Source organism: Lactuca virosa, chromosome 6 (genome assembly GCF_052849685.1).
Source record: "Lactuca virosa cultivar CGN04683 chromosome 6, Lactuca_virosa_CGN04683_v6, whole genome shotgun sequence".
NCBI classification, from domain to species: Eukaryota; Viridiplantae; Streptophyta; class Magnoliopsida; order Asterales; family Asteraceae; genus Lactuca; species Lactuca virosa.
In genome coordinates this window covers 73,267,288-73,273,909 of record NC_136431.1, presented here as the reverse complement: position 1 = coordinate 73,273,909, position 6,622 = coordinate 73,267,288, and positions in this window count along the sequence as shown.

Sequence of the window (6,622 nt, the reverse complement as noted above, 5' to 3'; positions counted from 1 at the left end):
CTGTTAAGGCTAAAAAGCCTTTTATCGAAAATTCACTTTTTACACTGAACAGTGTTTTGCCGGTTTTATCGAGGATTTTCGATTGGTCATAACTTCTTCGTTATAACTCGGATTTCAGTGTTCTTTATGTTTTTGGAAACCTTGTTACAAACTCTACCACTTGGTTCATCCCAATTACGATTATTGATCAATTTATTTTTGAACAAAATTTGACTGGTGTCACATTATCCCCCCGTTAGAGGGAATTTCGTCCCGAAATTAAGTCTAAAGTGATACTCATGGACTAAGTCTAATCTTTCCTTTCCCAAGTGAATTAAGGTCCCTGGTTTGTAATCCAGCGAACCTTCACTAACGGGATGAGACTTAGCGTGGTTCTTTAGATTTCCCTATCCATGGTTTTTATTGGTTCTTCTACAGACTGTAGACTTTTATTTAACTTGATTTCATTGAGTGAAATAACAAGTGTTTTATCGGATATACACCTCTTTAGATTAGATATGTGAAAGATGGGATGAATGTTATTAAGTTTTTGTGGTGGTTTAAGTTTAAAAGTACAAGACCGATTCTAGTAAGAATCTCAAATGGTCCTATGTACCTTGAATTTTGTATTCCATGCTTTCTCAAGCGTATCTTGTCCTTCCAGGGTGAGACCTTCATATGACAAGGTCATTAATCCTGGAATTTCAAGGGTTTTCTTTTATCGAATCCGTAGCTTCTTTGATTAACTCTGGAAGCTTTATGTCGCTTCCTGATTCGTATTTTGTTTTTGGTAGTTTCTTGGATGAATTCTAGATCAGCGAGGGTGCTGTGTGGAAATTGGATTTCTAGTTAGTTGCGTATTACCTAATTTAGTCCAGTACAGATAGGATCTGTACTTATGACCATAGAAGGTTTTGAATGAAGCAACTTGAATGCTAGCGTGATAAAGGTCTCGACTAATTGGTAAATGGGTATCCCATTCTTTACCATAGTCGATCACATATAATCATGACTACTCTGGTTCCTAGAGATTTTTGAGTGACTGCCTGAACTGGGAGATGATTCTATTATCTTAGTGGGGATAACAGATATTGGCATATCATACACTCACACATTCTAGTTATCTTCTCTACTTGCCACATTTTCAGGTTTCAAGGCTTCCTGTTGAGCCTCCTTACTTTGTGTGGAGAGATTTGAATGGGTTATCATAGTCAATGATTGTCACTATGACCTGGTACTCTTTCCGACTTAGGGCGTCAGCTACTATATTGGGTTTGTCGAGATGATAACGAATTTCGAATTCGTAGTCATTTAGTAGCTCGACCCATTGTCGTGGTCTCATGTTGAATTCCACCTGGTAGAATACATGATGCTGGCTTTTGCTCCGAAGTTCATGATCAGACTCATACTTGGCTCATCCACCATTACCTCGTGTATACAAGTCGTATATAATTTAGATTTCACAAAACGTTCGGATGGGTGACTCTGCCCCAGGTCCACAACCAAACAAGGAACAGGACGTAGGGCGGAATCACACATCCTTAATCTTGTTAAGTCTAACTTATATACCACTCTCGTGTATACATTTAGCAGCGATAGATGTGACAACCCGATATTTCGAATCAATGTAACGACCTGAAAAGTCAAGAATTGTAATCTCTTTTGATATAATAAAATTAGCGTCAAAAATAAAATGTTCAAAAGTCTCTATTAGGTTTCCTAAAATGATAGTTATCATGTCAAGGTTTTCAGACATATAAATAACACTAGAATCCGAGTTATAACGAAGAAGTTATGACGAACCTAAGATTCACAACAAAACCGGTAATACGATTAAACGTAAAACGCGAAGTTTTAATAAAATACTTTTTAACCTTAAGTATCTAAACGAAAGTTGTAGATAACATTAAACCGTGAACGTACATAAAAAGAACGCCCAAATCTGACTTCGTATGAGGAAGTCATGATTTTTCGAAGTTTCGGATATAGCAGTGGACAGCTAAAAACTTGAAATAGAGATCGAGGGAGTTTTGGCCGAAACAATCTAAATGAGAATCGAAGATCTCAACAATAGTAGTGCAATGGTAAAAAGCCTGACGAAAACGGGCATCGGATGAAGGAGTTATGGATTTATGACGGAGTTTTCGTGTCCCGGCCTGTTCAAAATTAATTAATTAAAAATAAAGTCAAAATTAGCCAACGAAATCTAAATGAGAGTTGTAGAGCATGTTCTCACCTACGCGTGCATATATAGAACGTCAAAAACGGAGCTCTTACGCAGAAGTTACGAATTTTACAAGTTCGAGACACAAAATCCGACGCTGTCAGGCTGGCCACGACGTGGCACAGAAGGCCACGACGTGTGGACCTGATTGATGGGTTTGCAGCAAACGTCTCGTCCATGGAAGAGGATAGGATCAAGGCCACGACGTGGCAACCTTATGGCCACGACGTGGGGCCCAAAAACTTGGACTATAAATAGAGCTCATGGGTTCCGGGTTTCATTGCTCAATTCTCTTCTCTCTCGTGCCGAAGCTCTGCGTTTTAACCCCCGAAGCCATCCCAAAGCCCCAGTTTTCGTATCCAAGTTCCGAAGGAAGGTCTTACACTCTCGAGAATTCCCGAGAATCTCGAGAAAACCCGCTTTCTCCTGTCGAAGTTCTCCTCGGTTTTCATCTCGCCATCTTCACTCTATCAAGTGAGTTCATACCCCTATAACTACGTTTTCAAATGCTTTGTAAATGCTTTTATACACTTTTAAGGGGGGGGGGGGGGAATACAAGTAAACACACGATTATCCTCGTGTGAATAACATAAATCTTTTGTTATACTTTTTGTTATAATCAATCATTATCATACGAAAACGTTCTCATACAACATATCACGAGAACACTTTGTCCTTTTTGGAATGAAACATGTTGTTAAGTAAATATGGAACACTTTATTTATATTTTGAGTATAAATGTTCAATAATGTTATTACAAATGTTATACTTTACATACAAAGTCGACACTACACTAGGGTTTATCATACAAACGAATCACACTTTTGGAAAAACTATAATAGGTATAGTTTACTAGATATTCATTAGATTTCACATACTATAAATACTATATCAAGGGAATACTTTCATATACAAGAACAAATGGACTTTTCATACGTAAATCTATTTGATACTAAGTTTTGTGAGACATTCAACTTCACGTACTTTCAAGTATGCAGTTAAAGTCCTGCATTATATACCATAATCTCTTGTTGGGAGAGCGTGATTCTTGTGTATAGATCTATATGGGATTGACAATCCCGCACCTAAACTGTTAGCCACAGTTAGACCGGCAAGTATGGGGTGACAATCGTCATAACATTCCAACGCTTGAAGAACATTGTTACGGGCAGTCTGGGTCAAAAGCATGGTTATAAAACTCACATGGAGTATTAAAAACAAGTTGATTTACGGGGTTACCAAATGCCTTAGTGATTTTTTTTCATACATAAATCTACTATTCTAGGCATGAAAAACACTTTTGCATTTCAGTTTTGGAACTTTTAAACTACCACATATTTATGGAAAAACATTGGATTTCTAAAAGCAAACATTCAAATCAGTCGGGTCTTGGTAGAAGACTACTTTTATACTAGTAGGAAATATGGGATTTTCTAGGAGTTTTCAAACATCTACAAACAATTTAATTCAGATTTATACAAACACTAACATTAAATACTTATGAACTCACCAGCTTAAATGCTGATCTATTCTTTCAAATCTACTTGTATTTCTCAGGGATTCAGTAATACATGTAACTTCAACTTTTGGAGAAGTGACGCTAAGGCGTCAATTTAAAACTCATTTTGTCATCATATTGTAATTTGTTTTGAAACAAGTATCATTCAATGATGTAACTTTGAAATTATATATATGATGGTTGGTTTACTTTCTTTACTATGTATTCAACTGTTATGATACTACATGAAGTCATCCGCCCTCGAACGATTCCGCCGTTCTGGTTTGGGGGTGTGACAATAGACTAACTTAATGAGTTCTTAGTCTCTATTCTTGAACTTGACCTACGGTACAATGGTTTTCCTACGAGATCTATTGAGGTACTTCGGTAGTTACTGACTTCTAAGACTACTTCAGTGCTTTTCGTTTGAAGTTTCCTGTCTACTGAGTAGGCTAGAATGGCGGGGTGCTCTCCGCATGGGTACTTCTGAAGTTTTGAAATGAGAGACAACCTAAGGGTTTTGCATTATGGATTGGAAGAATTTCATCTTACGGCTGATTAAGGAAAAAGAAATTATCTTATACAGCATAAGAATTTTCACATGGTAAGGGCCAGGCCAAACCATGTCGAATGAGGATGCCAGAATTTTCTTGACGAAATAGATATTAAGTCGTTCTGGGAGGAATGATTATTAGGATGATATCCTATGTACCTAAGTTTTCAGCGCTTCTAGTTTTATTCTGTTATTATCACTACGAACCCCTTTTTGATTCGAAATTGGCGGGTACTACCAATACGAGGGTTCTGATAATTTGAAATTATGAATTTTCATGAAACGACCCTTACTAGGTCTCTCCATAATTGCTTGGTGTATACAAGTCATGTATAATTAAGATTGGTATGACCTTTGACTGAGCAACCCTGCCCTAAATCCACAACCAAACAAGGATCATGAAATGAGGCGGGATTACTCACTCTAAGTCTACAAACCTTAATTATAAATGACCCCTATGTATACACTAAGTCATCATAGCTTACCTGTTAGGGTTTCAAATTTTATATAATTGTTGTGATTTAATTTGAACGGAAGAGTAATCATAATTGTAGCTAGTTATCGGGGTTTGGAAGCGTACCAAAATATAGCAGGGTTCTTTGATGTTTTCCCATATATTGGGGTCAAAATCCTGCTGCTCCCCCGTCGTTCTTCTCTGTTGGACAATCCCTCTTGTAATGTCCTATTTCACCACAAAGGTGACATATGGGAATGGTTCCAACATTGACAGTTGAAGTGATGAACTCAACCGGAGTTCTACAGAAGCGGGCGGTATGCCTCTTCAAGTTGCGTCTATTGCAATGCAGCCTTCGGCAAACTCCATGATGATGGTAGTTGCACTTGCTGCAGTGTGGGAGGTTTCCTAAGTATGGCTTGGTTGGTGCTAGAATAACAGGGCTGATGGGGGTATTGACTGCCCCAGTTCGTTGCCCTCTGTTAGGTTCTTGAGTTGAACAACTCCCTTTCTTGTTCTCGAACTTTCGTTTAAGGATATTAGGCTTAAGGTTCAAGGTGTTCTTACAAGTAGGTGCTCGTTGTTGTACTTGGCCATCACCACGATCGGGGTTACCGATAGCATTACTACTAACATTTGCACTGTTAGCATTAAGGTGTGCCATGACAGCTGTTACAGCTGCTGTGACCGCAGCTTGAAACGTAGCCGCATCTATCTGAAGGATTGGTGTTTCGCTGGTGGGTTGGTTACACTTCTTTGGAGGCATGATTCTGTTACATGATAAGAAAATGAGCTTATGAGCGACGATAGTTGTCTCTAGATGTATTCTAACCATTTGTATCTATGTATAAATCTTTCGTTTTGTTATATTGTTCTCAATGATTCGACCTGCATCCCTATGATGCAGTTCTGGTAAGGAATAGAAATAAGTTTCTAGAGTGGTTATGAACCGAGTATCATCCGAAATAAGTTACCTTTGTTTGGTGCATATCGTTTCCCAATTTTCGAAAATATTCGAAAATAATTCATAACAGTGTCTACATAAAATAGACTTATGAATTTGAGAAGTAATCACTATCAATTAAGATTTCGTGATCTGATTTATTGTTATTAGCCGTGACCGGAAAAGAGGATAAACTCAAAACCTAATGTGAGTAATGAATCACTAACTCACTAGGTTGAATCGATTTACTAGTTATTACTTAGATGAAAAGATTTCTGGTTATAATGTCAGGACTTTACCTATGTTGTCTAAAATCAATTAAACAACCTGAATTGAATGACTCATAAAAAGCATATAAACGTTACATGTATATTAATTATGAAAACCCAATCATTCTGAAATAAATGATTGAGAGTATTAGTATTCCGAACACGTATGTTCTTGAATTAGTATTCCAAACATGTATTTGATAAGTGTAAACCCTTGATTTGTTCTGAGTCAAAACCCTGGTTTCTTGTAAGACAGTGTATTCTAGTATACTTGAATCATGAATTATTGTTCTACGTATTAATTATACCTATTATAATTTATATGTACTTTCTGAATGTGTATTTAACTATGTTTGCATGTAATCCCTTGCTCAGCACGTTACAAAGTTACTTATACTGATGAAATAACTATTATATTTATATACATATACAATCTTATATATAAGTAAAATTTAAATGACACTCGGACAAATAACCGGTACTATAAGCCCACATCCAAACAAGGAAAAGGACCCGGAATGAGTTATCAGTCATAAGCCTTTTAAATCTTATTTATACACACACACACACACTCTCACACACACACACACACACACACACACATATATATATATATATATATATATATATATATATATATATATATATATATATATATATATATATATATATATATATATGTACAAACATGAATTTTGGGGA